The sequence below is a fragment of the Panthera pardus genome, unplaced genomic scaffold (genome assembly GCF_024362965.1).
Source record: "Panthera pardus isolate Hobbes unplaced genomic scaffold, ASM2436296v1 HiC_scaffold_12, whole genome shotgun sequence".
Classification (NCBI taxonomy): Eukaryota; Metazoa; Chordata; class Mammalia; order Carnivora; family Felidae; genus Panthera; species Panthera pardus.
The window spans coordinates 72387534-72402494 of record NW_026526677.1 but is presented as its reverse complement, the minus strand read 5'-3'; positions in this window follow the sequence as shown (position 1 = coordinate 72402494).

Sequence of the window (14961 nt, the reverse complement as noted above, 5' to 3'; positions counted from 1 at the left end):
CTGAATAAAATAAAAACAGCCTTCACTAAAATTTTCTGATTAGATTAATTAATGAAATAGCAAAGAATTAGTATGCACTTTGGTTTTCGTGGTTTAGTTGTTATGGGGACAGGCAATTATAAATTTATAGTGATATGCTGTAAAATTAAGTGACTTACAGGAAGAAAAAGCCCAAATTACTGAGTCATCTCTGAAAAAGGGTTGACTAAATTTCATATTTGGAATGTTTTACTCAAAAGTAAAAGTACACCTATTGAAAAATAATTCATCATTCCTGTTAATAATTTGCTGAAGTTACTAACAAAAAACTACTTTTACTCCTAAATTCATGAATGTTAAAAATATCAACAATCAGGGTGCCTGGGTGGCTCAGTCGGTTAAGCATCCGACTTTGGCTCAGGTCATGATCTCACGGTCCATGAGTTCAAGCCCCACATCGGGCTGTGTGCTGACAGCTCAGAGCGTGGAGCCTGTTTCAGATTCTGTGTCTCCCTCTCTCTCTCTGCCCCTCCCCTGCTCATGCTCTGTCTCTGAGAAATGAATAAACCTTAAAAAATTTTTTTAAATAAAAAAGTGTCAACAATCAAAATTTGACTTGAGTACAGAAATACCCTTTAAAATATATTAGTATAAACCAAATAACTTTCAACTCTAGTAGGCTTATTTGATCACCTACTACATTGTTGTCCTGATTCCTTGTATGTGTCAACATGGCCAGTCAGGAAATAAAACCTCCACATTAAATGCAATGCTTTTACCAGTCCAACCAACAGCAGTTCAAAAGAAGGGACAATGGTTCTGAAAGAGACTCCCAAAATAAGGTGAAGATGTTTCCGTAGTAGGAGTTTTCCCGAATATGTAATCAAACATGGCCATTATAATGACCAAATAATTTCCCCAAATATATAATTTCCAAAAATGGTTGTGGCAATATACTGATTGCTTTGGCAAAGGGGTATAGATGGTAAAATGTAAACTGTAGAATCAGTTGACACAAAGGTTGGCCCTGGTCAGTCAGCCTCATGATATTATTTCCCTTCTTAGGAAACAATACTGAGGAAAGATAAAGGCACAGACTGTGAGTCAGATTGCCTAGCTTCAATGGTAACTTTGCCTTTATTAGCTGTGGGATCTTGGGCAGGTTATTCAAACTGTCCTTTAGTTACTTCTGTAAAAGAGGGAAAATAATAGTACCTACCTTATAAGGTTATTTGTATGAGCAAGTGATGGAATACAAGTAAAGAACCTGGAATAGAACTGGAAAATACTAAGCTTTTGATAAATGCTAGCTACTGATATTATAAATTTAATGTGAGTGTTTGTTTTCTAAGTTGGTTAATAAATTGCTCTAGGGCAAGGACCAACCATTGATTTTATTTTCATTTCCAATACTAGCATGCAGTAAGTATTCAGTGAATACCTGTTGAAAAAATAATGGAAAGTGCATTGTATCTTAGAAGGACATTATAGTACTAATGAGAATTCAGATTCTAGATCACAAGGATTCTATGTGAATCATTCAAAATAAAATAATTATACTAAAGCAATACTGTAGATAAATTATATACACCCATTTTTTCAAAAGTCTACAGATATGTTTAGGCAGATGTTATTTTCAAAAGATTATGCTGCCAGCTTTTAAATAGAAACATCTAAGATCAGAGTTTCCTAAATGAATGTTTTGTGCACATATTTATCGGGTTATTGTCTATAAGACTTTTTTAACATTATGATCTAATTTGTATGTTAAGATATTTAATAAAGTATATTCTAGATCATTTGAAGACCATCTTAAACCTAATAACTGCTTTATAAATTCAATACCCAGTTTATATATGACTATTAATGTTCAACTGCTTTTTATTATACTTCTTAATTTTATTCTTCTTTTATATTGATAAAAACTCACATACTATGTAAGCAATTTAATAAAATTTTAGGATTAACTTTGAGAAACTTAAATAGAAACAAAAGACAATCCATAAAATAAAAATGGATAAATTGGACCTCATCAAAATTAAAAACTTTTGTTCTACAGAAGACTCCATTAAGAGATTTTTAAGATGAACTACAGTCTGGGAGAAAATATTTGCAAACTACACATAGGACTAGTATCTAGAATATAAAAATGACAAAGCATAAGTATCTGGATTATTAAAGGACTCGCAAAACTCAACTGTAAAGAATATCCAACGAGAAAATAGACAACTACTAATGGACATGTCACCAAAGGATAAAATAAAATTGGCAATCTATATACAACCAAAGAGGACAAACTGATGGCATGTAAAAAAATGTTCAACATGATTTGCCATCAGGATAGTGAAAATTAAAAGTACAATGAGATCTTATTACACACCTATCAGATGGCTAAAATTAAAAATAGTGACAATACCAAGTGCTGGCAAGCATACAGAGACACTGGATCACTCATACATCGCCAGTGACAATGTGAAATAGCACAGCCACTGGGAACATTTGGCAGTTTTCTTATAAAGGTAAACACACACCTACTATATGACCCAGCAGTTGCACTCATGGACATTTATCCCAGAGAAATGAGCACTTATGTTCATGCAAAAACCTATAGACAGATGTTCATAGAAGCTTTACCTGTAATAACTAAACACTGAAAACAACTCAGATGTACTTCCACGGATGAAAGATTAAACAAATTGTGGCACATACATACCGTGGAATACTACTGAGCAATAAAAAGCAATGAGTATTGATACATACAACAACTTGGATAAGTCTCCAGGAAATTATGCTGAGTGGGAAAAAAAAAATCCTAAAAGATTTCATACTTTAAAATTCCACGCATAACATTCTAGAAATGGCAAAAGTATAAAGATAGAGACCAAATTAGTGGTTGTTAAGGACTAGGGAAGGCAGAGGAGCTGGAGAGCATTTAAAAAGTTATAACAGGTACTCTGGTAGTGATGTAACTGTTTTGTATCTTGATTGGGATGATAGTCACCTGAACTGATACATGTGACAAAATTGCATACTACTAAACACACACACACACACACACACACACACACAAACACATATGCACAATATGCACACATGCAATGAATACATGTAAACCTGGGGAAATTGAAGAAGATGAATTGGTTGTTTCTCAATTTCCTCAGCATCATATCTATATTATATAGTTTTACAAAATATTGTCATGTGAACATAAACCAGGTAAAGGGTACATGGGAACCCTCAATATTATATTTTTAAGGCTGCAGTGAATCTTCAATCATCACAAAATTAGAAATTATTTTTTTTAAATGTTTATTTTTGAGAGACATTAAGAGACAGAACTTGAGCGGTGGGAGCGGGTGGCATGCAGAGAGAAAGAGAGAGAGAGAATTCCAAGCAGGCTCTGTGCTGTCAGCACAGAACCCGATGCAGGACTTGAACCCAGGAATCAAGAAATCATGACCTGAGCCAAAATCAAGAATCGGATGCTTAACTGACTGAGGCACCGAGGTGCCCCAGAATTTAATTAAAAATTAAAAAAAATTACTCCATAAAATAAAAGTAGCTTTCAAATATTGCTCTCTCTCCTTTTGTCTGCGCAACTTCCTCAGTGAAATTGTAAGACATAATTTATTAAACAAATATGCATCAGGTATCCACAGAATTATGTAATGATATTGTATTAGGCACCTAGGAGTGAAAGTAAGACTTAACTACAGCTACAAAAGAACACTTACTAAGAAGAAATAGCAATTAGTTACACAACTACTACAAAATATATCAGTACTCTGTTATGCTAATTCTATAATGCCCAAATACTATTAAGTACACTTATTTTAAATGCTTTATACAAAGCCCCAGAACATGACCTCTGGATTTAGAATGATTGGGTTTGAATTAAATCTTTGCAACCTGCCAGCTGTGATAACTTAGGTGAGTTAATTAACTCCTTTATGCCTCATTTGCATAATCTGAAAACTTGGAATAATAAAATACCCATCTCAGTTTTTGTGGGGATTATTTAATGGAATGAGCCTAAACCAGGATAAGCCCTGAAGTGTTCTTGTCATATTTAGTAATGACTATAAAAGAACAGAATGATCCTGTGTTCCAGCTGTTCTTAAAAATTATGATATAATATTTAGATAGCTCAACTTAAGTTTAAACATGCATATATTTAGACATTATTTTGTTGACTTTTGCTATTTTTAGAGAGCATCAGACTGACAGTTTTTAATAAATAGGGAATACTCTATTATGGAAATATATGTTGATCGAACTACTCTTAACTTCTGGACTTGTAGTTTACATAGTTATTTTCAGACATATTTACATATTTCCAAAGACAAAAATGAACTGAAATATTATGGATCATATACTCAAAAGTTTAACCAATGAAGTATTCTTTATATTAGACCTTAAAAAAGACATGCTACCAATGAATAAAAACACATTCTTACATATGCTGGAACTGGTCCCATTAAAGTCTGATGTCCTTCAGAGTTCTTAGCAGATGTTTTCTGCTTTTCCTGTTATTTACTTTTTCTTCTTCTTATATTATCCCCCTTGCTTTTCCACTTTTCAGCTTATAGAATTATTTTTCCAGAGAAGTAATATGTATGAATAAAAATGTGTAATAGAGACTGACAACACTTCATAACATTTTTTATTTCCAAAATTCTTTGAAAATCATCATTATTCCTAATATTTGATGGGTTAGTAAAATGTGACTGCATTTTATTAAAAGAATCATGTTACCTGCACTGGTCACATTATTTTTAAATTTCTACTTTCCAATGGCAAATACTGTAAAAGTTGCTGTTTTATTTAAGTCATACCAAGCAGATATGGTAAAGGCCTATTAGGATCCGAGTCAACTCAACCACTGTATAAAATTACTCCCAAGGGTACATTTTTTAATGCTGTTTCCAGGCTGGTTTTGAATAACTGAAGTGTTCACACTTCCCATGGGAGGATATTTCATAGCATGATTTTAGTATTAGAACATTTTTCCTGAAACTATATTTATTTAAAATTTCTGTTCTTGTATTACAATATTTTTCTCTTCAGTTCTCAAACATATTCTGCTTTGATTTTTATGAATTCCTCATTGAAATATCTCATGACCAACTCATGAGTATTTTATCACTAATATTTCGCACAAAATAATTTGTATTGCCTTAGTTATTCTAGGAAATGGAAAAAGCCTTAGAATATATTATTCAGGACCACAGATAATTGACCAAATATATGACTTCTAAGTATCAACTTAAATGATATCTCTTAAGCTGACTTATTTTGCAGACTCTAAGAAAAGAAAAAGCACACTATATAGTTTCAAAATCAAATAGAAACATTGATAAGACACAAAATGATTTCAAAAATAAGAAAGAATTGGCTTATCCATACAACAAATCAGCCTTTGACATTAGCTCAATCTTAAACTATCTGAAAGCCATATATTTTTTCCCTAAGATTAGCCAACAAACAAACATAAACTTTCAGTATTTAAGATTTTGATGAATATGACTGGTACAAATAAGCAAGACAAATACATTTTTAAATAGATAAAACCGTAGGTGTAACATTGGGATATATTCAATTTGATGCAAATACATTGGATTTGGTAGAAATAATGGCCACCAAAGAAAATTCTAGTAGCATACGTTACAAATGATAATATTTTATATAGGCAAAAAACAATCAATGGATCAAATGTTAAGAACATAATAAGAAAAAAAATATTAGCAAAAATAATGTCAGTAAATTTAAAATGAAAATGGCAAAATTGTGAACAGTTTTCTGTGGAGAAAAAATTAACAGATTAAATTGACATAATGGCATCTAGTCCCCAAATACATTTTTGTTTCCCCCCAAATATTTTCACACAGAAAAATAATCAATTGTGTAATAATTCTGATTAAAATATTTTATAGACATAAACAAAAGGAAAAATGATTTTAGGATCAAAATCTAAAGTTAAATACTCATTAGCTAAAAACAGATCAAAATATTTTATATCTATATTTAAGACATGTAATTAAGTCTTTCTGATTTTTAAGACTCAAATGAAATTATTTTATTTTTAAATTTTTTTTTAACATTTATTCGTTTTTGAGAAACAGAGAGGGACAGAGCATGAGTGAGGGGGTGGGGGTGGGCAGAGAGAGAGAGGGACACACAGAATCCAAAGCCAGCTCCAGGCTCTGAGCTGTCAGCACAGAGCCCATGTGGGGCTCCAACTCACGGACTGTGAGATCATGACCTGAGCTGAAGTCAGATGCTTAACCAACTGAGCCACCCAGGCGTCCCAAAAATGAAATTATTTTAATTGGTCTCAAGATAGAGCCAATTATTCACTATTACTTCACTTAACAAAGTCATTTGCTGAGGAACATTTGTCAACTTGTGCTTAGTGTTAAGAAGCAAAGGTGTCAATGTGGACATCAAAATTTGTGAAACTTACAGATAATTGTCTACTGTAATTATAATAAATCTTCTTAAAAACAATATCCTTTTATGTGAATGCTTCTAAAAAAGTTTGCTAATAGTTTCACAAGACTTTGTGGTTCACAACACATGTTTACAAAAGTATTTTCAACTGATACTTTTTAATACCCTATTTTTAGGTTAGGAAGCATGTGGACCTGAGAGGTGACATACACAACACTATACATTTGCACTGCCAGGCCTTCTTACTCCAAATCCTGGCTCTTCTCATTATTTGTCTTTGACTATTATATTGATAGTCAGTGCTTTTTATTATACTTCTTAATTTTATTCTTATATATTGATAAAAACTCACATGAAAACAGTTTAATAAAATTTTCAAACCACCTTTTGGAAACTTAATCAGAAACAAAGCAAAAATTAAATAAACATTTCCTCATTGACAAATTTAATTTACATTTTATGTTTAATAATAGAAGTGAAGTTTGTGCTTTAAAAAGCAGTGGATTGAATTAAACTTTAAGAGAACTATATATAATTTCTGAAACTACTGAACCAGATTAAAAAGCAAAGAACCCCTTGGGGCACCTGGGTGCTTGGTCAGTTGGGTGTCTGGCCTCGGCTCAGGTCATGATCTCGTAGTTTGTGGGTTCAAGCCCTGCGTCGGGCTCTGTGCTGACAGCTCAGAGCCTGGAGCCCGCTTCAGATCCTGTGTCTCCCTCTCTCTCTGCCCCTTCCCCACTTGTGCTCTCTGTCTCTCAAAAACAAATAAACGTTAAAAAAAAAAATTAAAAAAAAAAAAAAGCAAAGAACCCCTTTCACTACCTGTAAGATTCTCTTATGTTGTCAGATCGGGAAAGATTATGTACCCAGAAGGTTCTTCTTGAACTACCACCCCCAATTATATTTGCCTTGCTTTCCTCCAGTATTCTGTCTGTACTGGTGGTGTTTTTGGAGATAACATTGACTAACTTGTAAGTTCCAGATAGTGAAAAGTCACACTTGAATTAGATCATGTGGTGAAGATAGCTCCAGTAGGAAGTGTAATTTGTTATGGACCTTAAAAAAAAAAAATAAAAGAATGTGGAAACTTTCAACAAGAAGAGGTTGAAGAGAGAATGAAGTAAACAAAGCGATAAGTAAATCGTTGGATAGATACACCAGGGCCAGCCAGAGGAAATAATTCAGTTTGGTTCATGTATAAGCCACATGAAGTGTGGTCTCAGTAAAGGATTGAGACCATAGTGTTAAGATCCTTGAATTGAACTCTCACTCCTACACCTAAAAACTTAACTATACTCAAAAGGGAAAAACAAACAAAACAAAATTCTTTTTGTGTATAAACAAATACTTCACCTAGGCTTTTTTTTAATTATTATTATTACATCTGACCACTTCCAGAATCTTGTTTTATGGGTTATTCCCTATTTTTCTTATATTTTAGACCTCTCTTTGTCCACCAGGTTATTTCTTCACAAATTATATTCATGCTTTACTCTCTTGCATTGCAAGTGAATCTTCTCACAGGAAAAGTTCACAACTGCCACCCCTGCCTTGCTTCTCATCCCTCATTGTCACATAGCAGTCAAGCAAAAGCTGTTCTGGCAGAGGTCACATCCAGGATACTAATTGCCAAATCCAATCGATTGTTCTTAGTTCTCTTCTCAGTTAATCATTTCTGTAGAACTTGACACTAAATTATTCCATTCCTAGAAGTCGTTCAGTCCTTGTCATACATGGCCCTATTCTCTGGGTTCTTAGACAGCTTCCTTTCCTTTCATACAGCCAGTCTTTTTCAGTCTCATCTGCCCATCCTCCAGCTTCCCCAACTCAGCTTATTCAGTGAATTGCAGTTACAAGAACAGGTTGTGTATGATGGCCTTAATGTAATCTGTTATATATACATAGACAAATATTCAGGGTATGTGCGTGTAAGTTGTGTTTACATTTTTTTAAGTTTTTTAAATTATTTTTGAGAGAGACAGAGTACACAAGCAGGGAAGGGGCAGAGAGAGAGGGAAAGAGAGAGAATCCTAAGCAAGCTCCACACTGTCAGCAAAGAGCCTCACGTGGGGCTTGAACTCATGAAACGATGAGACCATGACCTGAGCCAAAATCAAGAATCGGAAGCTTAACTGACTAATTCACCCAGGCACCCCGTAAGTTGTGTTTATATGTAAATCCGAATATATATATATATATATATATATGCACACATATATATAATATAAATAATTTGTATATATATAAATTATATAAATAAATATATATATATTCTAGTGAATTTAACATTAATCATTTCTATAGTTTTTAAATATGTTTGTTTTGCAATTATCATGAATGAATTTTTAAATTGGGGAGTCAATAAAAAATTCACCAGTTATATTTATATGCCTTCAATTATACTTGCATGTTGATTCTCAAACTGCTCTCTTAAACCCAGATTTTTTCCCTGAGTTCCAGTCCTCAATGCCCCATGTACAAACACATCTCTCACCTTCATCTCCTTTTTGAGCCTCACCAGTCCCCAAATCAAAGTTTTCTCCAGGTAAGTGCTTTGTTGCAGCTCTATCTTTACATGTTTGTAATTCATAAAATGAAAAGCCCCAAGCATTATTCATGTTTCTATTCCTAGTACCTATCATAGCAACTTGCACATAGAATACAGTTACTGAATAGGTTGAGTGAATTAACTAGAAAATACTATTCTTTATTTCATATGGCTTAGGAAATTATTAGTCTTTTTTTTTTCTTTTTTAGTTAAGAAATGACATGTTCAGATTTGTAATTTAAAATTAATCTGGATGTAAAAAAAAATGGCAGTGGAGAGTATGACAGAGAGGGGCATGTGTAAAGAGTCACAGAAACTCTAGGTACCAATGATAAAACCTTTCTAATGCAGTGGTACCTCCAAGGAATAACGAAAAAGAATCCCCCACTTCCCTTACACATTGTAGCTTTTAAAGACATACATCATTTGGGATGACTACTGTGTCCAGTGATTCTAAAATAAATCTTTGCTGCCATCTTGTGGAAAAATATTTATAATAATGCTTAAGTTTTGCAAGACTTAGTCCAGAATTATCCATAGTTGTTTTTTAGAAAGAGATATCACCCTAAAAGTATTCCTTCTGCTGCTTTCATGCAAACTTACTTTTCAATCTACATGGACTTTGTATCTTTTTGGAGTCTAATATTGCTTTGTTAATTGTAATATAAATCTCTTTCAATGAATTTCTGTATTTAAATTTTTGTTCAATTTTGCTCCAAATTCTACAGGCTAAAGAAAAAATTAAGTTGTAATTGACCATATTTTAATTTTGAATTTATTGTCTTTTAGGTTTTTTTCCTATTGAGCACATATAAATTCATTTATTCAATTTATTCAACAAATATTTATTAAATGTCTATCTTATGTCAGTCATTTTCTAAGCGTTCAGGATATAAGAATGCATAAAGACACAAAAATCCCTGCTTTTAAGGATCTTACATTTTAGCTGGAATCTAAAGTGAATTTATAAGGGCACCTGGGTGGCTCAGTCGGTTGAGCGTCTGACTTCGGCTCAGGTCATTATTTCACGGTCCGTAGGTTCGAGCCCCGTGTCGGGCTCTGTGCTGACAGCTCAGAGCCTGGAGCCTGTTTCAGATTCTGTGTCTCCCTCTCTCTCTGACCTGTTCATGCTCTCTCTCTGTCTCAAAAATAAATAAATGTTAAAAAAAAATTAAAAAAAAATAAAGTGAATTTATAGGTCTTAATGTTCTTTAAAAACAATCTTTGTTATCCACTTTGATAAACTGCATAAGCTCATAGTTTGGAAGGAAAGAAGATATACAAGATTTTGTCACAAAAATAGGCTCTTTAGAAAAAAAAAATGTATAATACTCCAAAATCAGGACCATGCATATAAAATTTTGTAGAACTGGAAGTCTTAGTAATTATTTCTGTACTTATAAGATTATAGAAAAGTGAGCAACAAATAAATGAGTCAGCAACAAATTTTTTATATTTTAGTTATTCAAATCTGAACAAGTTATTTAGCACTCATAGGCACCATCTAAAGAGCCAAAGTTTAATGAAAATTGAAATTGTTTGGAAAAGCCAGCATTATAGAAATGTAATGGAAATGTAGGAAATGTAACCTTACGGAAATGCCAGCAATTATTGTACAAGGAAATCAATTCTTAATCGACAATAGCTTCAAACTTTCGATCTATAAAGTTGTCTCTTCTTTCCCTAGTAATAGAAAGCAGTCACTCTATAAATTTCTGAGATATGATAAATTTCATTTTTTTGAGGATTTAATTTTTAAAAATATATTCAGTAAAAATGCATATCTTTTCATTTCTTTCAGCCTAGGTCCTTTCCACAAACAGAGCTGGAGACAAAAGCTTGTAAACAGATAGTTTATTTTAAGAAATTATTCCAAAGAAGAGGAGTGGGAAACTGGGAAAACAAGGGAAAGAATAAATTTAATACCTAAGGTAAATTATTGAGGAGTTTTATTACTGCAGTGAGTAGCTGGGGGTCAATTCCTCTAAGAAGCCTTATAGAATACACTTCAGAACTGTCTACCTGAGACACAGAATCAGGAACATTTATCCACTAGTCCCCATCTAAGAACTGGTCAAGGACTGCACCACTGCATGTTCATTCCTCCCACTTCCAAGTCTGGTATGCATCAGAATGGCTAACAGGCATCTCAAATATTGGCGCCAGAGAAGCATGGGACCAAAGAAAGGTATGTGATACAGATGAATGAGATGTCAGGTTACATCACAATGACTGGAGGAAACTGGTGGGCCACAAGAATGTGAGGTGGAGCACAAAATATGTATGAATCTCACCTCCCGTTTTGTTAGGTTATTAAAACTAATAAGGACATGATCTTAGATGTAAATTAAAAAGTAAAAATATAAGTAAATGAGGACTTATAAGAAAATATACTTCACAATTACTTCTGTTGGGATTGCTGCCTATAGTGAAATTCAAATATGGGGTAACATTAGAAAAGTTGTATTCTTCAAATAACTGTGTGCATGCACTCTAGAGTATAAACATCACTGTATGTTTGTTTGCTTGTTTTTATTTTTAGAGAGTGAGAGAGCAGGAGCGCTAGGCGGGGGAGTAGAGCAGAGGGAGAGGGAATCTTAATTAAGTAAGCTCCACACTCAGCGCAGATCCCGATGCGGGGGTGTGTATCCCATGACCCTGGGATCATGACCTGAGTCGAAATCAAGAGTTGGACCCTCAGGTCACCCAGGTGCACCAATCACCCAGGTGCCACATGTATGATTTTTAATATACAAGATAATCATCTCTAGTCTCTCTTGTTATTTATTTATATTTCCTCCTTTGCTTTGTAGTAGGGATAAACTTCAATGTAATTCTTACTTGTAATCTTTGTTTTCTTTTTTTAATTGCAATTGTCTAAGGACTTCAAAAGGTGAAGGGTTTTTGGCAACCCAAATTTTATTAACTATTCAGATAAAGATATTCCATTTATTTCGAAAAAAAAGTAACCAAACTTTGGAAGAATCATTTACAAAATGTGCAATACTGTTGTAGGACATTTATATTGATTTATGGGGCAGTGAAATAAGTTCAGGACATTTCTAAAAGTTTGATTGATGCAGAGAAGGAAAAAGAAAAACATGTACTGCCACAGTGAGGTTTTTCTCTTTCATTTTGTTTTACATTTGATTCCACATAGGTTTCGTCACACACACACACACACACACACACACACACACACACAAATTTAGTTCAGTATTTCTGGGTAAATTCTGAACTTAGTATGAACTAAGTAATTCTGAACTCTTAGTATGAACTAAGGATTTTATTTCCACTCAAGCACTCCTTCAAGTTTCAAGTCTATAGAAGAAGCTATTTGAAACATGTAAGAGATCGAAATGTTTCCTGCCCAGCTCTACTAGAAAATAAGCTTCATCTGACAAGAATGCCAGGAAACCTCAGCTGAGAGACTAGTAGTGACCAGTGAAAATATTTTTAATATATTTGTTATAAATAAATACATTTACATAGATTTGATAAATATATTTATATATTCACACAAATATATTAATAATAAATATATTTAAATAATAAATAATACAGCTAGGTATCTGGATGGAAGCCTCATATGCAAACGCTGCATTTTCCAACAAAGTAGAAAAAACTAACAACTAAAATGGGAGGAGAAGGAAGGAAGAAAGAAGAGTAGTAATCTCATTGACTGCCCTATAGGAAGCAACTAAAAGTCAAACTCAGTCCAATCTGGCAAAGTGAGCAGGAATGCCTAAGAAAAAAGTAAGAGATAATTAAGTACTAGTATACAGGGAACAATTTGAAGAAATACACAAATGCCAAAGTTCCTAAATGCCAAAGTAAAGACAAAATTAAAAAAAAAATTTGTTGATATCATTTGTTGCAATACCCTATTCAAACTTGTCCTTGTGGGTTTATATATTTTTTAATTCTTACTTTCATTTATTAATATATTTATTCCTTTACCACAGTTTTAGTGGGATCTGAGGAGAAAATGGAGATAAATATACATGTTCAATATTACATGACTAATCAAAATAAGTTCAAAATCACTTTTCAAGCCCTGAGATTGGACTTCCTGCTGTAGATAGATAGCTGGGTCAAGTCTACAATGGAAGCCCAAAGAGATTTCCTGAAAAGATTACTGGCTAGTACATTGTGGAGCTAGGATCTGAATGCTTGTCTGAATCCAAAGCTTTCTGTTTTTTCTAAGAAGATTTTTTATTTTGTTTATTTGAGAGAGCGAGAGAGAGAGAGACCACATGACCTGAGCTGAAATCAAGAGTCAGATGCTCAACGAACTGTGCTACCCAGGTCTACTCTTAACAATCCTATATATAGCATTGCTTTCATAACACAGGAAAAATCGCAAGATTCTGTGCAACAGTATGTTTCTGTTGGGGGAGGAAATGGGACCTGGATTTAAAGCTATATAAATTCTGCAGTGTTACCACCACAAAATTTCTCCAACAATTTGTGGTAGTCAGCACTGGAGTGTGGGAATGGAGTGGAATGTCCTGTCTCTGTTCTCTTAATAAGAATGATTTAATTTTGTAGCCAAAAGAGGAACATAAACTTTCATGTATATTATGACTCCAATTCTTTGGGCTTTTTTTGTTGCTGTCTTTTTAATTTGTTTAACATTCATACCAATAATTTATTGGTATGATGCCTGGCAGGGAAGGGACTGGAAATAAATTTATCAATGAGTTATTTTAGTGATACAGTACTTATTGCTGGGTGATGGAATTATTGGTTTTGTTCCTGATAGATTTCTGCATTTTTGAATTACCTACTGTATTTATTATTTTCTGTTTATAAAATGTTGTAGCTGAAAAAAGTGAGAGTAAACATTAAAAGTATTTGAAAGAACTTAATAATAATCCTGATAATGTTGCACTGGTAGTAGGACACTCAGACCACGAATTTAACCACAACTAAAACTTTGTAAACGTCTCCCTCTCTCTAATTGTGTAAGATTAATTCCTATGGTCTGTTCCTCCAATCCGCGGCTGGTGAAATTGAAAGTTGGTGCCACCTACTGGAAACAATTGGCTATACTTATCTTTAAAATCTTAAATTTATTTTAAAAGACTTATAGGCATAACAGATCTTTATTTTACCAGAAGGGACAGGCAATGGGGCAGTGCAGCATCCAAGCCCCAGACCAGACATGCAGCATCCACATGCAGGAACAGCTACACAGGCTGGGGCAGAGCCAGAAGTGGACGCCCTTTACCCCAGTACTGCCACGTCCCAAAACTTATCCTGGAGGGAGATCTGGTCATAGTGCCGATTTATTCAACTCCATTTATGATGATTATGAAACAGAAAAATACTCAGGTTAGGTTAAACGAAGAATAATACATTGTATATCTCTATGTTGAGATTACTGCAAAAATTTAACACTTCTAGATATAAAAAGAGGAAGGGATCATGCGAAGGTAACAAACTTTTTTTTTTTTTTTACGACGGTGAGAAAATTTTGAGCCCAAAGTTTTGGGATCACTAGAAACATTGCATAGCTTTTACTTCTACTTAACACTGATGTTACTATTCTAAGACTGTCAGTATACCTGCTATCAAGTGTTTGCTTTTATTTCTATACCCCAAGTTTGGGAAATATACAAGTTGTAACTAGTATCTTTAGCTTGTGCCTGTTAGTATCACGCTTTTTTTTTTTTCTTTTTTTTTTTTTTTATAATGCACTCGATGAAATCAGCTTCGGGATAGAAGAATTAAGTACGGGTACACTGATCAAATGGAGGCTCACATGAAATAGCAACGATTTTATCCCCTGGGTCTTAGAGCAATAGTGACCACTTCTAGCACTGTATCGGATCAGTACTTTCGGTATTCTGATTTTAGACGCTTTGTATTTTCAAAGTGATTTGACCTCAGTTACCACAATTGCTCCCGATGCCTGCGCTTCTCCAGTGCTCCAGAGACCGGGACAACGGACACACAATCACCCAGGGAGAATGGTCCAC